Source organism: Solenopsis invicta, chromosome 7, assembly GCF_016802725.1.
Source record: "Solenopsis invicta isolate M01_SB chromosome 7, UNIL_Sinv_3.0, whole genome shotgun sequence".
NCBI lineage: Eukaryota > Metazoa > Arthropoda > Insecta > Hymenoptera > Formicidae > Solenopsis > Solenopsis invicta.
Window position 1 is genome coordinate 16,656,791 of NC_052670.1, and position 22,151 is coordinate 16,678,941.

The following is a 22,151-nucleotide window of genomic DNA, read 5'->3' on the forward strand; positions in this document are numbered from 1 at the left end:
AACACAGACTCTTGTATAATGCACAAAAGAATCAATCAAACAAAAAAAATGCAGAAAAAGGAATTAAGAAATAAAAAATTTATAAAATACCCTGATAGCCACCTGTCTGTGTTGTTGCTGTAATGTTGCCGAAAACAAAAGGCATTAGTTTTCAGCAAATTTAGAACAAGGTGTGTCCTCATTTGCCTTTGGTTTGACATCATATGAATTCAGCACGTTTTGCTGCTAATATGCTGCGTATTTGCTGTCAACGGTTTATCGCTATACATAAAGAGCAACATAAGAGCATGTTGCCAACAACATGTGCTGAGTCATAAATTTCAGCAAAAATTCAACATGTCGAAAACGGTTAAATATATGTTTTGTACTTTTTTTCAAATATATAAAAAATAAATAAGTTAATTTTTCTTTCTGCTGAATTGTCACCATCCTGCCAAAAATGTGCAATAAAACCGATTAAAAAAAAGTAATCCAAATTGATCGAGATTTTTACACCAAAAATACGGTATTAAGACCGATTAAAAATAAGATCGGAATACAGATAGATTTATTAAAACAGAATACATTAATGTAAACGTAATAAATGTTGAGTTTACAAAAAAGTATTTCTTGTATCTTTTTCGTTAAAAAGAATTAAATTTAAATTAAACATTTAATTTAAGTACAAGATTAAATAACAATACAAATTGTTATTTACATATAAAAATATAAAATTTTATGTGGACCAATGTTCCACACTCACGTCACGTTTGAAAAGAATGAAAGCGAGTATTTGTCTCGAGCTTACAACAAGCAAATCCTAAAAGCTTACGGAAGTATGAGCTGAAGTGTCCGCCGCGGTGGCACCTAGATATAACGCCCGTGACCGCACTCGATTTACGAGAAAATCTCCCGCGGCGTGGCCGCCTAGCGGTGACGCCAGCACTCATTTGTTAAATCCATTTCAATCCGATCTAATAGCCAAGTAAATATGTAATCCTGTTTATGTATTACATTATACACGCTCGCGCAAACACACAATCACATACGCACACACGCGCACACAAACACAAATCATTTTCGACATTTTATTTGGCTACAAGACAATAATTAATATATTTAATGTTTTTAACAAATACACGACAAAAGCACAGCATCTTATTTATATTATTTTTTTTATTATGTCACGTTTGCTTGATGTTGTTGAAAACTGATTGATAAGCAAAATGTTCTCCACAATAGAAGTCATTTTGTTGGAACAAATAACAACAGTTGTTCTCCCGTGTTGCTTTGAATTCTGCTGACATAAAATGTCTCAAATCTGCTCTCATGTTGTTGAATATGTAGGACTATGCGTTACGTTTTCAGCAAATACACAGCAACTAGTCGAAAATTTATGCTCAGCATTAAGTTGCCTGATTTTGCAAAACATCCATGGCTATCAGGGCATATATGGGAAATATAAAATATATTAAATTTTCAAAAAGTTTGACGATATTATTACCTGGTGATTAAAAAAATTTGAAAATGTCTTTAAAAAAATGTTTTAATAGACATCTAATAAAATGACGTCTACCTAACTGATAGACATCTTTACGACGTCTTTTGGACAGGTCTAAAAGGCGTCAGAAAATTAGACATTTGTTAGACGTCTTAAAAAAGACAGACATGTCTAAAAGACGTCTTTACGACATCTCAGGTTGTACTGAACGTACTGAAATGATGCGTACGCCTTTCTTTTGCACGCGTATATTCTTAGGTCATACGCCATGCACGCCACAGGCGCAAAAACGCTACGTACACCAACGCCATCTTCATATGTAATTCCGATACGTAGTTCCGGTTTCTTCTCCGACGGTTCGGGTTCTGGCATTGCCGACATTACCGCGTGGCCGACATGGCTAAATTTCTACAGGGCTGTGTCTAGAAACGGCCGGCTGCAACCAGATAGCATTCTATCCGTAATTGTTTGGTGAATAAAAGAAGGATAAAATGATATACTTATTGTTTCTGGACGCAGCTCAGGATTGCTAACGCAATCAGTGCTTTCCTCTTATCTGAGTTCCTCTTATCTGCTGACTCGAGGAGAAATCGAAAAGGCCGGTCCGAAGAAAAATCAGTTTTTTTTTAAGGTAAAATGTATTAAATATTTTTGAATATAGATATATTTTTTCAAACTTGGCGGTAATTCGGTGTTGCTACAGCGTTGTTGCGCAGATATTATGTAAGATGGAAAATCTACGCAACGACACTGCAACAATATCGAAAAGTCGTTGAAACTTACTGTTGAAACAACTATTTCATTAACAATTGACATTTTTATGTGATTTCAGATCCTGCAGATCTTCAACGAAGTGCTGGAGCCTATCTGGGTGCAGCCGTGAATTGCTGACGCAATCTGTACTTTCCTGTACCTGTGCTGATTCGAGGAAAGATCGAAGAGGCATATCGGAAGAAAACCTATCTGAGTGCGGCCCAGGATTGCTGACGCAATCAGTGCTTTTTTTTTATCTGTTCTGACTCAAGGAGAAATCGACGAGGCCGGTCCAAAGGAAAATCAGTTTTATCGAAGTAAAAATATTAAATATTTTTGAATATAGATATATTCTTTCAAACTTGGCGATAATTTGGTGTTGCTACAGCGTCGTGTATATATATACGAGGTGTGTTCAAAAAGTAACGGGAATTTTTAAATTTCGCGGGTTTGGAGACGTATACTCGACAGTCAAATTGAGCATACCATGTTATACTTCCACCATGCCCTGAAGTATGCTGAAATGTTGAGCTGTATTCATTGTTTACTTTGTCTTGGCATAGCCGCCTAAGATTACACGTGTTTTTATGAGCTCGGTGATTTTCGTCTGAAAAAAGTGGATCAATGAATGTATTCAATATTTTGCGCGTAAAAATACATAAAGTGTAACAAAGTGTGTGAAATGTTAAGCCTTATGATGAGTCTGCTATGAGTAAAACAAGAGTTTACAGAGTTAATTCGTTTCCAAGATGGCCGTTGAAGACGTTGAATGACGAACGCCAAGGACGCCCCAGCACATTAAGAACCGATGAAAACGTCGAAAAAGCTGAAAGAAATTGTTTATGAACAATCGCCGAATCACAATCAGAGAAGTCGCTGATGATGTTGACATATCAATTGGCTCATGCCATGACATTTTTTCGAATGTTTTGCGTATGAAACGCGTGGCAGCAAAATTTGTTCCAAAGTTGTTGAATTTTGAACAAAAACAGCGGCGAATGGAAGTTGCTCAGGAGTCATTAAATGAAGTCAACGACGATGCACAAGATGAACAAAACGTTATAACAGGTGACAAACATGGTTTAACGAAATATGACGTCAAACTAAGGCTCCAATCGCTGCCCCAGTGGAACAAAAAATAGCGCATCCTGAAAAGCAATAGGCTTATCCCAAAGATCGAGTTTGAGAATGTCTCGGGGATGGAAGAAGCGGCATAAGTGCATAATATCTAATGGTGACTATTTTGAAGGCGACAACATTAATGTAGACGAATAAATAAATATTTTTTTCAAAAAACGAAAATTCCCGGTATTTTTTGAACACACCTCGTATATATATATATATATATTGTGACGTGACATCCTGTTTGGCTGTCCGTCACAGGGATCGTAGGATCCGGCCAGGGAGCGCACGTTGCGGCTCTACGTCTTCTCGGCTCGGAGACGGACGTGTTGGCGCGTGCGCTAATAATTCCGCGTTTTTGTTTCGTGTGCTTGTGTTTGTCCGTTAATTGTAGCGACATTTTGCGGATTGGCGACTGGTCAATATTAATTCTGTACCGACAAAGTCTCATCCGGCAAGAAGACTGCAAGAAGGAGGACCTACCGCCACTCGAAATCTTCCGGATCGTGTGCAGGATCGCAGTAACGCGACAGGTGATCTTTCTTCATTTAATTACGCTATTTCTTACCGTCGCGCCTGTACGCAACAGTAAGGCCGCTGAAATTGCAGGACGCAAAGAGAGAAGGTCCAACATAGGGAACGTCGACACTCCACGCAGATCATCACGTAGGAGACCCCGAACGAGGAGCTGCGAGAGAATGTTCCTGACCTGGTCCCGAGCACGGAGACACCGGATACCGAAGAATCCGTAGGGATGGCCGTCTGGCCTCGGGAAAACCACGGGAAGAGTCGCGAGCTGCCCGAAGACACCGATCTACCTTGAATTGCGCGTCGCGGCGCGACAGCCTAATTAGAGGGTCGCGAGGACCGTGTAATAAGGCGGAACCAATAGCGCGGCGCGACAAACCCCCGTGCGTGGGACGAGAGATCCTGCGTGCCGCCTGCCGAATTTCCTCGCGCTATCGATCACTCTGCTGTGAATTGTCAGCCGGACCGTCACGAGCCGAGACGACAGGAGCTGTTATCCAACGCGAGGACGTACCGCAGGGAAGAGCCAGCGTCGTGGTGAGACAAACGAAACTGTTGTAAAGCCGCCGATTTTGCCGATCGGATGAGTCGCGCGCGTGGTCATTGCAATTAGAGTTCACGTTTGCCGTAAGATCTTTCGCCGGAAGTGGAACGCGCCTGTGATTGCGTGCTGTCCGCGTGCTCAGCCGCCGTACGTCTCATCCGATCAAGTCGCGTCTTGATTTCTTCGATTCCTTTTATTGAGAGCATCGCCGACACCACAGCTAAGTCGCGCTAATTGTGTAATATTCTTGTGTGTCGTCTGTAGTAGCGTTTGTATGTGTTTCTGCTTGGCGATCGCGTATTTCCGATCGCATATTTCGTACCGAATCGCCACATAATTTTGCGTGAACTGATAGTGCGTGTGTAGAGTTTTAAGTGTGCACAGCGGGTTTTGTCTGTCGCTAATTAGAATTGAATCGAGACTTTCTCCGTTTGGTGAGCTCGTACCGACGATCGCGTAGTATTTCCCGACCGTGCTCGGGTCGCGAGACATCGTCGCAGAAACTTGTGAGTAATGTTAGATCTCGGCCAAAATACATTGTTAATTTCTGTATTAAATTAATGTGTTTTCTTTAAGCTCCCTCGCTCTCCTCTACCATCCCGCCCGCAGCGAACCACCCCCTCTGTCAATTCCGTGGCTGAGCTACCGTTATTGCCCGTGACGAAGTAGAGTATTTTCACGTTTTTTTTTCCTACAGGAATTGGGAGATCGGTAACGTTTTGATCTAAGAGTGGCACGCTCGCCTGTACCTGGCGCCCAATAGTGCTGTCTAATTTCGTGCGTTCGGTGTGAGCGACTTTGCGAGCAGCTTTGCCACCTGACTATCGTCACGAGCATTTAACGTAGTTGCACCACGCTCGTGAGTGCGGTCGCAATATATATTCTTAAAAATGTTGATGTCACAATATTAAATTTATAAGATTTTGTGTGCATTTCCAATGTATTTGTTATCTCATTATTTCATACGTTATGGATCTTCTTTTGAGAATTGCAACCTTATATTATAATTTATATGCATAATTTACATAATTTTATGCACGCACACACACACACACACACACACATTTTCTGATATATATTAGGAGTACAAATTGAAAACAGCCGTTTTCCAGTAGATAGCGCCAGCGGTAAATGCTGGCGCCAAACGTTAGATCAAATAATTAAATTGATAGATTACATAGAAGAGCGTACATTATAGTTTATACATATATACAGTTTAAGGGATAAACTAAGTAAATATCTAAACTAATAATAAAGTTAATTAACTTTTTTTCTTAACTTTCACTTTTATTCCACGAAAGGGCAAAGACATAATTATTTTATTTGTAAGTTGATTTCTTCTATAGGATACCGAAATTACCAAGAATATTAAGGATACTAAAAATATCGAAATTAATCAAAGAGATAGTGACGTTGCATTAATAAGACATAATAAAAACGTCATTTGACATTACCTTGTTCTTTGGAATTAAATATTGCAACAATATATTGCAATGATATCATTGGAATATTTTAATGTTATTATCACTGTGTAATGTCACAGTAATTTTTCTGTGATGTTTCTGTGATATCAGTGGAATATTTCAATGTCATTATCACTGTGTAATATCACAGTAATATTTCTGTGATATTTCACAGTAATATGTAATATTTCTGTGATATTGCAATGATTCTGTGATATCACAGAAATATTACGTGCTATGTGGGATTGTAACCGGCGATGAAAAGATCCATTATGATAATCCAAAGCGAAAAAAATCGTGGGGCTACCGCGGCCATGCATCAACATCGACGGCCAAGCCAAACATCCATGGCTCGGAGCTCATGCTGTGTATTTGGTGGGACCAGCTCGGCGTGATTTATTATGAACTGTTGCAACCGGGTGAAACCATCACAGGAGCTCGCTACCGAACACAACTAATGCGTTTGAGCCGAGCATTGCAGGAAAAACGGCCACAATACGAGCAAAGACACGAAAAAGTGATGTTGCTGCACGACAACGCTCGGCCACATGTTGCTCAGGTCGTTAAAACCTATCTGGAAACATTGAAATGGGACGTCTTACCTCATCCGCCGTATTCTCCTGACATCGCCCCTTCAGATTACCACTTGTTCCGATCAATGGCGCAAGGCCTGGCTGAGCAGCACTTCCATTATTACGAAGAGGCCAAAAACTGGATCGATTCGTTGATCGCCGCAAAAGACGAGCAGTTTTTTCGACGCGGGATTCGTATGCTGCCCGAAAGGTGGGAGAAAGTAGTGGCCAGCGATGGACAATACTTTCAAGAATAAGTATGTAACCATTTTTCAACAATCAATCCTCAAATTTTGACAAAAAACGGCGGTTTTCAATTTGTACTCCTAATATATATATATATATATATATATATATATATATACAGGGTGTTTCAGACCACCCGTACACCTCTTTTCTCTTTGCAGGATTAGGACCAATCAAAAATATGTTCAGACGAAAGTTGTAGGGTTTCAAAAGATCTATTCAATGATCTTATCAGTTTGACCTTGGATGGCGTCGCCAAGGTCAGATCGAAATCACATTAAGTTTTTTAAATGGAACACCCTATTTTTGATTCCAGAATCTAATAGCTGGTGTCAAGACCTTTCCAAAACACTATAAGAATGTTTATTTTCGTTGACTACTTTCCGAGTTGTGCGGCTTGAAAGTTACACTACCGCCAGCATCAGCATTACTCAAGATGTACCATGTGGTGGTTACTTAGTCGGATTTAATCTTGTGTGTGGGTGTGTGCATACGTGCATGCGTATGTGTATGGGGGAGGAAAAGGGGAGTCAAAGTTTTATGTACTCTGCTTTTGTTTATTAACTGGATTGATTATGTTTGATGATCAATCATGTCCAGATTGACTGTATGCATTTTCCCGTGCTTAGCATTATCCAGAATGAACGACGTGGACGTGACAAGAATTTCATCCCATTGGGGTGCTTGATTCACGTGAGTCCCCTTGCCTCTCACGTTTGGGGTGCTTGATTCACGTGAGTCCCCTTGCCTCTCACGTTTGGGGTGCTTGATTCACGTGAGTCCCCTTGCCTCTCACGTTCGGGAATGAATGAGTGTATGTTTTGTTAAGCGACTAAATGTTCAAAGTGAGCACCATTCTCTGCGATGCAAGCATCAACTCTATTTTGAAAATCATTGGTTGCTCGAAGAATTTCCTCGGCACGTAAGGATTGCTTCACTTATTCTACGAATCATATTATCCCTCGTAGTCGGACGTTCATGATAGACCAAGTTTTTTATCCTTCCCCAGAAATAATAATCAAGGACGGTGAGATCTGGTGATCGGGGTGGATAATTGATTGGACCGTATTTGTCTATCCACTTGTCGGGGAACATAGTATTTAATGCCGCACGAGCAACTCTCGATGTATGAGACGGACATGCATCTTGTTGGAACCACATGTTCAGGCGCAATTGCAGAGGAATATTTTCTAGTAAGACAGGAAGATCTGTCATTATCAAGGCGGAATATCTATCACCGTTTAGATTTTCGTCAAAGAAAACAGGACCTATGATTTGACTTCCAATAATTCCACACCAAACATTGACTTTCCAAATGGTTTGATGATCTACTTCTCTCAACCAGTGAGGATTATTTTGTGCCCAATAACGAGAGTTCCAAGTATTAACAGATCCATCACTTTTAAGTGTACATTCGTCAGAAAATAAAATTTTCAAGTGGAAATCAAGTGGTTGCTGTCTTATAAAGTTGCAAAATACAAGTCTCTGTCTAATATCGTTATAATTCAACGCTTGATGAACAGACATTCTGTAAGGGTGAAATTTGTTATTTTTTAGAATGCGCCAAACACTGATTTTACTAACACCAGAATCTTGTTCTCGTCTTAAAGAATCATAAGGGTTCAATTCTGTCGATGCAAGAATTTCCACTGTTCTTTCATCCATAATCGGACGACGAATTTGTGTACCTTTGTTATGTTGAGGCTGAACGACACCTTTAATTTTGATTCGTTTAGCCAAACGTGAAAAAACATTTCGCGAGTGAGGAGTCCGATCAGGATAACGTTCCCGCCACAATCTTTCCGCTGCAATGAATGTACCTCGACACTCACCTAAAATTAGCAGCATATCATATGCTTCTTCATTGGAATAGGACATGGCTAAATAAACTTAGACTAATAAAGAGGGTCGGATTTTTGTTGCGCGATTGATACTGATATGACGGTTATTGAAGACGTAGGTGACAAGTTTGAGAGAGTTATTGTCACTCGTGTTGAGTTGAGTTACAATAGCGTTGTGGTGAATACATCTCTACTACATCCTATGCAAATAACAATATGTATAAAATCACGAGTTAGACATCGTTACGCAGAAAGCCGCGCTCGTTATTGCTCGTGTGCTACCGTTAAAGAAATAATATAATTACATAATATTATGACATACATATGTATGTGACTATCTACGGTCGCGACAGCTAACTTTCACGATTTTTCATGATCTGTTTTTGTTGGCCCGGCTCGCGTGTTTACTTTCTTTGTGTCGGCTGCACGGCTTTCTGCGTAACGCGTGATTTTATGTTGTTATTTACATGGTGTTGGCGGTAGTGTAACTTTCAAGCCGCACAACTCGGAAAGTAGTCAACGAAAATAAACTTTCTTGTAGTGTTTTGGAAAGGTCACTTGACACCAGCTATTAGATTCTGGAATCAAATATAGGGTGTTTCATTTAAAAAACTTAATGTGATTTCGATCTGACCTTGGCGACGCCATCCAAGGTCAAACTGATAAGATCATTGAATAGATCTTTTGAAACCCTACAACTTTCGTCTGAACATATTTTTGATTGGTCCTAATCCTGCGAAGAGAAAAGGGGTGTACGGGTGGTCTGAAACACCCTGTATATATATATATATATATATAATTGGACAAATAATTACATATATATTATATGGAATCATCATTGCAATAATTAAACAAATACAACATGTCAGATAAGTGTAGCTAGTATTCAAATAAAATAAAGATGAATTATTTATGTACTGTATGTAATTGCATACATAGACGTTTTGTTGAACCGATTCTTTTCTTTATTTTTTTCAGTTTTCCAGCTTTTCACGTAACCTGCTCAACAGAATGTTAATATCTGGGAGAACATTTCTCTGCGAATTAATAAGATTAGTAAATTCTGAGATTACTGGAGGAGGAGTGGAGACTACTCCAGGAGGAGTGTATCCAAAGTAAAGCGAAAGTTAAAATTGTAACATTATTATCAGAGTAGTCAAATACCTTTCACTAGCAGTGTGATGACAGATTGACAAATACAGGTTTGTAAAACGGATATAATTATCATATGGTAATTTTACTTTATGTTCTTACTTTATGTTTTTACTTTATTTAGTTTTATTTTAATAAAACATTACTATTTTATACTTTATATTTACAATTTACTTTATTATGGTTATACTTATTTTAAACACCACGCGCGCACATATGCCAATGAGGTTATTTAAACTGATGCACTTACTACTTGAACAATGCTACAAATCTATAAAAAATAAAAACACGTTCTTTAGGGATTTTTGTTGGTACCAACATTATCGCGGCCATTTTTCGGGAAATTGTCGGCTAACCAATTTTATTGGTCGTTACGTTAATCATGAACTGTAAGTATGTAGAAAGATAGCGACTTCTCAGTTTGGAAAATTTCCCCATGGACAGAATCAAAGTCCTTGGGTGTACAGTGAGGTGCAACGATTCGCAGGGTCATAGTAGGTAGCTTGAGTTACCGACGCTGAGTCGGTAACGATAACGCACGCGCGCGCTCGGAACATGAATAATTTTATAGATCAAATGTTTTTATTATTTATGTTTATTACTTTATTAGTCTACATATTTGTGTATAACTATATATAATTATGTATGAAATATTTTTACTGGAAGTGAGAAAGATAAAGAAAGATAAAGAAATAAATTAATATGTCTCAGATACTTTGTTTTCAATTTTAAATATAAATTTATTTAGTTTAATGTAATTATGTTTTTGTTTCTATTGCGTATAAACAATAATATATTCATATAATTACATACGCAAAATTATTAACGCCAAAATGCAGAATAATCTCCGTTACGTTATGTTTATACCATTTGTAGATCTATCCGTATAAATTTGATTCAGTATTATGTTATTATTTTTGCACAGACAGAGATATACATAACAACAAAGATAAACGTGTATGAGAAGGTAGGAAAGGTAAGGGAATAAATCATTTTTTAAAATTAAAAATATACTGGTTCTTTAATATTTTCTTTTTTTTTATTAAATATTGCAATCTTGACAAATGTTCCACCGTTAAATAATTTGGTGGTTCTGAGAAGAACCGTTTGAAATAATACTGCCACCAACTAATAGTCGGTCCAGTAGCCTTCCCGTGCAACCACTTGCTGCAATCGCCTTTCTACCGAATCATTTAAATGCGCAAAATATTGAGGCTTACACCTCAAATTTTCCCATGAGTTCCTCGCGTGAGCAACCAGATGTTCTTTAGTTCTCTCATGTCCAGTATCCCACGAATTTGCAATTATTCCCCAAACATTTTCTATTAAATTGAGATCCGGGGATTTGGCTGGCCAATCGAGAACTTCAATCTCTGGATGTTGAGCGAACCGTTCTTTTACTATGTGGGCGGTATGAACAGCACTATTGTCTTGAACTAACCGAAATGTCGGCATATCTTCTTCAGCGTATATTCTGCGAACGCTGGGGAGCAACACGTTCTCCAGAATATACACGTATTCTAAAGCATCCATATGCGTCGACACTTCGATTAATTCTCCCGGACAATGAGCACTTATCCACCCCCACATAGCACAAGTGATACGCCCACTTCTCCCGTAAAGCTGCGAATTCATGCAGCGATAAATCGCTGGCGACTTTCCCCTTCTACCTCGATTTTCCCCTTCTACACATATTTGTGCCGAATCCGTCGACAAATCGTCAGAAGTTCAACTTGGTTGAACTTCAGCGACAAGTCGACACAATCGTGAGCAGTATGGAATCTTCAAATACTAGTTTAGGAACGGATACGTGAAAAAAGCTATAATCCTGACGGTCTTTTAAGTATGGAGCTACCCAATACTGCTTCTTTTTGTAATGCCGTTTCTCTTGTGTTTTTTGCAATTCCAACATTATAGCAGTTGTAATCACTATTTGTCGCTTTTTAATTGCTCTTGCTACTGCTGTTCCCAAAATATTTGCGCATTCAGCAGAATACACCTTATTTGAACGTATTGTCACTTTCATTTTTCTTCACTTTTCAATTTCTATTAAAAATAATACTTATTACTCTGTAATTATTAACTAATAATTTACTGAGTTGATTGCGCCTATTGACACTAAACGCCTATTGCGCCTTTTGCAATCAACTCAGTAAATTATTAGTTAATAATTACAGATTAATAAGTATTATTTTTAATAAAAATAATACTTATTTTATTTTATACTTTTTTAATACTTTTTTTTATATTTATTGTATTTTTAGTCGCTAGCGATTTGTCGCCATATGAATATGTACTGGGAGAAAAGCGACAGATACTTGACGCTGGCGTTACTTTTCCCCCACTTCTTCCAAGTCGCCAGCAATTTATCGCTGCATGAATTCGCAGCTTAAGGAACTACATATTTGGGATCATGGCGACAATTTTCCGGTCTCCACACCCGTAAACGACGATCATCTGTCGAACAAAATACTTTCTCGTCAGTCCATATAGTTCTGTTCCAATCTTCAGGTGAAGCTGTATTTAATTGATGCAGCGCAAAAGCGACACGATCATCGCAATGTTTCCTCGTTAGAGGAATTTTACGTGCGGCATAATGACAATGCACGTTTGCTTCGTGTAAACGCCTTCGCGCTGTCCAATTAGATATCTGTAAATCAAGTTGATTTACAGAATGCGACACCGGAAGAAAAGGTTCAGCATCTACCTGATTGATTAAAACTGCATTTTCTTCGGCAGTCGTTGATCGCTGTCCACGGTTGTGTTTCCGCTTGTCGTCCATCCCTTCTCTTCCTTCTTCCCGCCACCGTTTAATCCATTTTTGCACACTTGATTCACTACATGGAATTCGACGCGCGATTTCTCGCGTGCGTATTCCAGCTTCCCACAATCCGATAATGCGACCACGTTCGAATAGATCGCTTGCCATGGTTGCACGAGAATGAATGAATATTAGACAAGAAGTTAAAACAAATGAATAGACGCTCAGCGATTGTATTTTGTTTATATTTCTTTTCCATGCTAGTAAGAGATGCAACAATCGCCGCGCGATTCTGCGCAGGCTTTCTTGCATATCTTACTAGGGCTGCGTTCAGATTCCCCACCCGAGTGCACCCAGGCACCTAAAGAGCGTTCAGATTCCTTTAGAGTGCCCCTACCGGACATTAGGTGGGTCGTTCACTTTATCACTCTGTCTATCCCGAGAGAGTGGAAAAACCACATGGGTCCTTGAGCCGGGTGAAACGGGTGGGTGACGTAAAGGTGCGTTCCAAAATGTATCGCTATAAAAATTTCTATATATTTGTGATAAAGCTCGTATATTTAAAACAAATTTAAAATAAAAAAATAAATTTAATTTAAAATATTATAGTAAATAAAAATTAAAATGTATAAATATAATAAAGAAAAACGTTAATAACCAAGTAAAGTTTAAACGTTTTGTTTATTATTCTGTTTATGTAATTACAGATTAATAAATATTAATCTTTTATTCTATTAACGTAAGGTTTCTTGGTCTACAGTCTCACAAAACTGTTATATAAATATTTATATTTGAGATTAGTATGTTAAAGATTTTTAGTATTATTAAATATTTTCTGATACTAATAAAATATACTGTTTGTTTTCTGTTCCTGAACTCCCTGAATTAGTGTGCACTTAAAGTGAAATAGATATATATTTGAAAGTTAGTGAAAACAAGAAGGAACGTTCCAGTGCAGTCTAGTGCAGGAATAGAAAACAAGCCTATACATATAATAGATGATATGCGCAATATATATCTTCATCTAATTTGTTAAAATAAAAATTTATTTTTATTGTTTAAATTGATTCGTCCTATTCTACTAACATTTAATTTTCATCTACTTTAGTTATATTGATAAAAATATTCATAGTAAAATATTTATGTATTATCTTTATCGTTTATCTTAATTTATTATGTAATTTATTCTGAATCTGAGATATTTATGTTACTATTTCTCAGCGTTATTTGCTAAACACACCCAATGTTTGAGAGTGCGTTCAGATTCCATAAACCACTAGGGAGCTTTTCATTAGCTCCGCCCATTTACCCAGTCACCCAGAGATCACTCACCGGGTGGAGAATCTGAACGCAGCCTAGCATGGAAAAGGAATATAAACAAAATACAATCGCTAAATGTCTATTCACCTAAAAATTCTTTTCAGAACCACCAAATTATTTAACGGTGGAACATTTGTCAAGAATGCAATATTTAATAAAAAAAAACGAAAATATTAAAGAACCAATATATTTTTAATTTTAAAAAATGATTTATTCCCTTACCTTTCCTACCTTCTCATACACGTTTATCTTTGTTGTTATGTATATCTTTGTCTGTGCAAAAATAATAACATAATACTGAATCAAATTTATACGGATAGATCTACAAATGGTATAAACATAACGTAACGGAGATTATTCTGCATTTTGGCGTTAATAATTTTGCGTATGTAATTATATGAATATATTATTGTTTATACGCAATAGAAACAAAAACATAATTACATTAAACTAAATAAATTTATATTTAAAATTGAAAACAAAGTATCTGAGACATATTAATTTATTTCTTTATCTTTCTTTATCTTTCTCACTTCCAGTAAAAATATTTCATACATAATTATATATAGTTATACACAAATATGTAGACTAATAAAGTAATAAACATAAATAATAAAAACATTTGATCTATAAAATTATTCATGTTCCGAGCGCGCGCGTGCGTTATCGTTACCGACTCAGCGTCGGTAACTCAAGCTACCTACTATGACCCTGCGAATCGTTGCACCTCACTGTACACCCAAGGACTTTGATTCTGTCCATGGGGAAATTTTCCAAACTGAGAAGTCGCTATCTTTCTACATACTTACACTTCATGATTAACGTAACGACCAATAAGCTTTAGGGCCAGTTTCACAACTTAGTTTAACCGGAGTTTAAACCTTTAAACTTGGTTTACGGTAAATATTGTGTCCCACAACTGTCTTAAACCTCGGTTAACGTTGTTAAACTGCGGTTAAAGTTGAACGGCGAAATTCGGGCGTTTAAGGTAGATAACCGAGGTTTAATACTGCAGCGCCACTGCTTTCAGTAATCTTTCGAGTATTGTACTTCATGGCTGATATCTCCACGGAATTGTAAAAAGGTTATGTTGCAAGATATGGCTCTGGAATATATGTTATCGTCATCTGACGATGAAGATTTTGTGCAAATAATAAATCGACGCCCGAGAATAATTAGAAGACGACCGTCATATTTTGAAGAATTTGATGACATTGATTTTTATGCTCGATTTCGCTTAACCAAGGAATCTGTTACTGCAGTCTAAGAGAAATCAAAGAAGAAATTTCTTATAAAACAGAACAGTAAAAATAGTTTTGTAATATTATTAAATTAGTACTTATAGATTACATACTATAATTACGATGACCATATGTGTTTTTCAAAAGAACAGTTTTTTTTTATTTCGAGTGGCTGTCTTTTAGATTTATTTATTTTTTTCAAAACTCAATTTTGTCTTTCATTCTAATCTGTTGTTCTTTATTTTATGAGAAATTTTTTCTAATTAGTGTTCCAATGTTTAATGTACTTAATAAAGTGTAAATTTTTACAGTAACAATTGAATTTAATTGTTTAGTTCAAACTGATTTGGAAACATGTAAGAAGAAAACTTTAAAACTTTTAAATTTGTTCATTACTTTTTGCCTTGGTGTATAGAACCTGTAATATCTCATTCCCTACTCTTCGGTAACAACCAATCACACTACTTGTTCTAGAAGAAAGATAAGTCTGTTGAAGTTTCTTCGCATAGATTATAGGTTTACGTAACCTAGAGTTAAAATTTGGTTGTGAAACGCGATAGAAGTTTAACCGTGGCGTTAAACTTGACGGTAGTTCAACTAAGCTCGGGTTAAACCCAAAGTTGTGAAACTGGGCCTTAGTCGTTTCATTAATCATGAACTGCAAGTATGTAGAAAGTAGTGACTTCTTAGTTTGGAAAATTTCCCCATGGACAGAATCAAAGTCCTTGGGTGTACATCGGCTGAGCACGAGGTCTAAGGGCCTGAGCAGAATGGCTGACTTATAACCTTAAGACAAGTTTTATGACTTAAGTCTTTGTCTTTAGGAACGCACAATAACTGTCTTATGTCTTATGTCTCAAGCAGTCTCAAGGGGCCAGTGAGGTGTTTATCGTTACGAAGAATATTACGTATTTAAACATGTAATTACTTTACTGCATAATAAATGAATAATTTATAAATATCAGTAATTATATTTAATTTTTTTAAATATGTAAAACGTGAAATATGTTTTATACATTGAAATACATTTCAATAAATGTATATAACCTAACTTCTATGTTTAAGAAGATTTATTTAATGTACTTGAAAATTAAGTTTTTATTAAATTTGAGAAGAATTTTTATTAGTTTTTATAAAGAAATTTAATACATTTTTTATAGAGACTGTTTGCTTTAATGTTGGCATGTTAATCTGTATTTTTCAGAAAAGTTTGCTGTAAATCCTGGCACGTTGTGCAATTGACAAAGCTCGTCCCAGCACCTCGCCAGCAGCAATTCGACGAGATTGGCGAAGGAATTTTCGAGGCCGACGCCGCCTGTCATCAGGAACATCATCAAGAACTGACTCTGCTTGTTCAGCAAGTTTATAGTGGTTCACAGACAGCAGAAGCGAGAAAAGCAGCTTGTAATTAGGGTGAGAGGCATACATTGACGTACAGGAAATAAGTGAGCATCTGTTTCTTCAATATAATATGAAATAATAATATAATTAAATTCAAATTATCCAATCTTGTTAATTATTAAAATTATGTATTAATACAAGAAGAATATGATAAATTTCAAGAGTCACATAACCTCAAGTTAAATTTTATCCACCAGTTGATTGAGCTTGCAAAATATATATATATTAAATTGAATTTATTCTACACACACACATACACGCACACACACACACACACACACACACACACACACACACACACATATATATAGTCAGTTCCTTTTGGTAGATTAAAATTTTCATTTTTCAGATTTTCTCCAATTAATGACTCATTGAAAATTCCGCCATCGCTGTTACCATCATAAGCACCAACATCTACTAACGTGAATCTATATACATGGTTAGCTACTGCCATCAAGACAATACTGTAATATTTTTTATAATTAAAGAAAAGACTTCCTGAATTAGGGGGATATTGCAAAGTAATGTGTTTGCCGTCGACTGCTCCCCCACAATTTGGCATATTCCATCTTTTCCAAAAACCTTCAGCATAACATTTCCATTCTTCTTCATTTGGTGGTGACATATATATTGGTTGTAATACATTTATTAAAACCTGACATACTTCTTTAATTAACATACGCACTGTCGATTCACCAATGCGAAAAGCTAGAGCAATAGATAAGGGAAGATCTCCAGTGGCAAGATATCTAACAAACATTTGTTTCAATACCTATATTATTAACATTGATTATAATAAAAAATCACTATCAAGGCACATTTCAAAACAAATAGTTAATTATTCTGCACAATGTTTAAGTATATACTATTTTATTTTTTACCAATCAACAGATTCTTAAAAAAATAAATACTAATAATTCAATATTTAACAAAATTGCCATAAACTAATTTTTTATCTGTCAAATGTGCCTATTACAAAACTTGTGTTTATTTGTACTTTATAAAGGATGTAATTTTTTTCAAACACAGATAAGAAAATTGCTGTATTACCTTAATACTATTAGCAGTCTTTGTTCTGCAGGAAGTGCTTGATAACTATTTTTTCTTAAATAAGGTTCAGTTAATTGAACTAGTTTATTAAACAATGGCAAACTCATCCTTGTGTAACGAAAAAATAAAGTCTCATCATTTTTTAAGTGTTGAAAAAGTATTTCATAATCGCCATATAAATGTCTTATTTGATTTACAGGTCTCACACGCCATCTTCTATTATACCATCTTATTTGTTTTTTTTTACGTTTTAATAATTTATATAAAAGTATCCAATATAAAATAATTGACCAAAATATTTTATCTTTCTTCATTTAATACTTAAAATTTTTTACAATTTCCTATAAAAAAATCAATATATGCTGCTCGCTTTTCGAGAACTACAAGCTGCTTTTCTCGCTCCTGCTATCTGTGAACCACTATGAACTTGCTGAACAAGCAGAGTCAGCTCTTGATGATGTTCTTGATGACAGGCGGCGTCGGCCTCGAAAATTCCTTCGCCAATCCCGTCGAATTGCTGCTGGCGAGGTGCTGGGACGAACTTTGTCAATTGCACAACGTGCCAGGATTTACAGCAAACTTTTCTGAAAAATACAGATTAACATGCCAACGTTAAAGCAAACAGTCTCTATAAAAAATGTATTAAATTTCTTTATAAAAACTAATAAAAATTCTTCTCAAATTTAATAAAAACTTAATTTTCAAGTACATTAAATAAATCTTCTTAAACATAGAAGTTAGGTTATATACATTTATTGAAATGTATTTCAATATATAAAACATATTTCACGTTTTACATATTTAAAAAAATTAAATATAATTACTGATATTTATAAATTATTCATTTATTATGCAGTAAAGTAATTACATGTTTAAATACGTAATATTCTTCGTAACGATAAACACCTCACTGGCCCCTTGAGACTGCTTGAGACATAAGACATAAGACAGTTATTGTGCGTTCCTAAAGACAAAGACTTAAGTCATAAAACTTGTCTTAAGGTTATAAATCAGCCATTCTGCTCAGGCCCTAACTTAACTCAGGTAATACAGCGTTGAGTTGTCATAAATCATAAAGGTACACCCAAGGACTTTGATTCTGTCCATGGGGAAATTTTTCAAACTGAGAAGTCGCTATATTTCTACATACTTACAGTTCATGATTAACGTAACGACCAATAAGCTCTAGTTGTTTCATTAATCATGAACTGCGAGTATGTAGAAAGTGGTGACTTTTTAAGCCTGCCGCAGACGATACGTTTTTTCTTATTGGATTTCTAACTGGATTTTTTTACTTGCTACTAGAGTCCTATATAAAGAGAGAAGCGACATCAAACCCCCACCACAACCTGCAGTATCCAATTGAGTCCTCCACCGCCATTTTGGGACCACTTCAACGTCATCAAATACCATTCGTATCATTCTGCAAACAGCTGTGGTCACAATATGGCTGCTCGCTTAGCCAATCAAGTATCAATCAGTTTACCAATCAGAGCTTCGGACATCAATGTCGCTTCTCTCTTTATTAGAGTCCTATATAAATCCGTATTTCCAGTACGGAAGCACGTAAGACTGCCAGTATAGGAGCACGTAAGCAATCCCGTAAGAAAAAACGTATCGTCTGCGGCAGGCTTTAGTTTAGAAAATTTCCCCATGGACAGAATCAAAGTTCTTGGGTGTACTAAAGAGAGTTACGCCCAACATTTTTTGGCCCTAGTGGAACCCAACTCAACTTGGGTTATCGTAAACACCCAATGTCGCTTCTCTCTTTATATAGGACTAGAGTCCCTAGAAGTAGAGAGTCTGGACATCTCGGGGTTCCACGTGATTGGATACACGTGATTGTGCACTTAAAATGGTAGCACCAATACGGATCCCTGTTTAATCCTCTTTAGCCAATACGATAACAGCATACACACGTTCAAGTGCACACAACGATAAACATACACACACATAAAGCTCACGTACATACACTAACATAATCATCACTGACATTTTAGGAACAGATGTCCAGACTCTCTACTTCTAGGGACTCTATATAGGACTCTACTGACTAAAGCCTGACCTACAATGTGCTCTTTGCGTTTTGTCTTGTCCTTTTTGCTTTTTGTCTTGTGCTTTCTGCTTTTTGTTTCCTTGTTTTTTGTATTTTTGTCACACGAAGCCGAGAGACATCGTCATGCACAAAAGGCAAGGATTTTTTTGCACAAAATTGGCAAACAATTCGCCAAAAGCTTCGTTTACTTGTATCTCAGCTTCATTTTCTTTATCAGACATATTTTTTATCAGACTATGTTTGAATCGCCACGATACCGTGGTCGTATTTAACCTAACCAACATGTTTCTTTGTCTTTGTTGTCCGAGATAAAATTTAATGAACTTCAGAAAAGACAAGAAACACGTGACAAAAAACACGATTGTCGGTAAAACAGTGCGCGAACAAACAAGAAAGCAAGAGGCAAAAAGCAAGAAATAGGAAGCAAAAAGCATATTGTAGATCAGGCTTAACTTTCAAATATATATCTATTTCACTTTAAGTGCACACTAATTCAGGGAGTTCAAGAACAGAAAACAAACGGCTTGAGTGCAAAAATTTTTGAGAATTTCGAGCAACTCGAACAAACCTTTTATCTCATCTCGAGTGCAAAAATTTTTGAGGATTTCAAGCAACGCGAACAAACCTCATAATTGCCATAATTGGAGTTTTATTGCTTGCGTGCATGTACTGCATCAAAGTCAATTTGCAAAAGTTCGAGCAATAATTAGTCATTAATCACAATGGATAATGTACGAAGTCTACAATCTTTTCTAACGTATTGGTACTTCCGATACACGCTCGTTACCGAGTTGTATATGGTAGAAGCATGGGAAAGGACTTTTATCAGTATCCTTTTTATGGTTTTTATAACTTTTAAGTCCGATTTTTCATTATTGGCTGGTTAAATTTAACCTGATATTTTTCCAAACTGGGTTTGCCATAGTAATGTTAAGAATCATCGAAATCTTCAAATTAAGGTTAAATATTATGAAATTCATTAAATAAAATACTAAGTAAAACATTAAGTTTAATCACAAGTTAATCAGATAATAAAAAATTAGGCTTTAGATTTATTCAAGATGTTTCGACTTCGACTAAATCAAGTTCTATGAGTAACAATATATTAGTAAATCAAAAATAATGTATAACAATAATAAATTATTGTCATGATCCCAAAGAAAACAGAAAAGTCATAATAATTTTACGTATTGATCAAACTTAATTTCTTGCTCATGTCTCTGACAATGGTTCAATTTATTGCATAGTTTATGATCCCATATTAGATTCAAGCATAAGTTTCAAACATAATAAAACACAATAGGCCTGTTCATGTTGCTGCCCTTTTTGAATTAATTTCTTTGTCGTCTCTCTTTCTTACGATTGAATATATATTTATCTCATCTCGAGTGCAAAAATTTTTGGGTTTCAAGCAACTCGAACAAACCTAATGTAAACAGTGAAGATTTAAGAGGGTCAGGTCACTGTTTCAGTATTCTATTTTAATGCATGTGTGCGTGCGTGCATGTGTATAAAGGGAAATGTATGTAAAAGTAGCTAAAAGCATAAAATGGACATGTAAATCCCAATAGATATCTTTAATTTATAAATGTTTTTAATATGCAAAGCTTTGTATACAGAGCTGGCAAAAAAATATTTCAAGTACAAAGTACAAAATATTGGCAATTACAATTAAATTATAAAATACTGGCAAACTTTTGTTCAAAATACAAATTACAAGCTTGTATTTTGTAATTCAAATACTAATTGCCAATATTTTATGTTTAAAATATTTTTTGCCCAGTCCTATTTATGAGTAACTGAAAATGTGATTTACTTAATATGACTAAAAATAAGTATTTATATAATCGAAATATAATATGTAACCTGCATTTGTATAAAGCTCTATATTACCTACATTAAATCAAAAGTGTCCATAAGTTTACATGATGTTTGGTTGGTGACTGACTTTAGGTATACGTAAAAATATATGTCAAATCAGGTGGTGTAAACAAGACTGCTATTAAATTAACACATTTTGACTTTTCCATTTTCTTTGAAATTGGTATGAACAGTTTTTAATGTTACAATTGTCCATGTAAAAGATGTCTATCATAACTTTTCTTTCAAGAGTTATTTTTCTTACCTTACAATAATAGATATTTTTCTTCTAGTACTGTTTTCTTTTTTCTTCGTCTTCAATTACAAAGGACTGCTGCCAATTACTCAATACATTTCAGATAATCTATGATTATTTTTCTTGCAACTTCTAGAAATTATACTATTTTGATATTTCATTCATAATCAAGATGGTAACCATGCAAAATATAAATTGTAAAGAATAATTAATTTTGTAGTATATTTAACATCTAAATGCAAGAGATACAACAGAAAGTTGTTAAAAATGAATAAATAAATAGAAGCTAAAAGTAACATTGAAATGTTTTATCTCGAACAAATTAGTAAAATTTTGTTGAAATATTTCTTTTTTATTCCATTATGTTGTCATAAAAGCATAAAAACAACTATCACATTTTAATATTACAATTTTAAAGTTAAATAAACATCCCGTAGAATTACTTATTTTGCAATAGTTCAAGTTATTCTATTAAAAAAAACATGAATTACGCACTAGTTAAAAA

At 35.6% G+C, this 22,151-nt stretch overlaps 1 long non-coding RNA gene across 1 annotated transcript; it reads left to right on the forward strand.

Annotated features, from left to right (window-relative positions):
* The first annotated feature begins 19,964 nt into the window (after window positions 1-19,964).
* LOC105199682 lies at window positions 19,965-21,942 on the forward strand. Its single transcript, XR_850939.2, has 2 exons — window positions 19,965-20,358; window positions 21,669-21,942. It is a non-coding gene; the product is annotated as an uncharacterized LOC105199682 (long non-coding RNA).
* The last annotated feature ends 209 nt before the right edge of the window (window positions 21,943-22,151 follow it).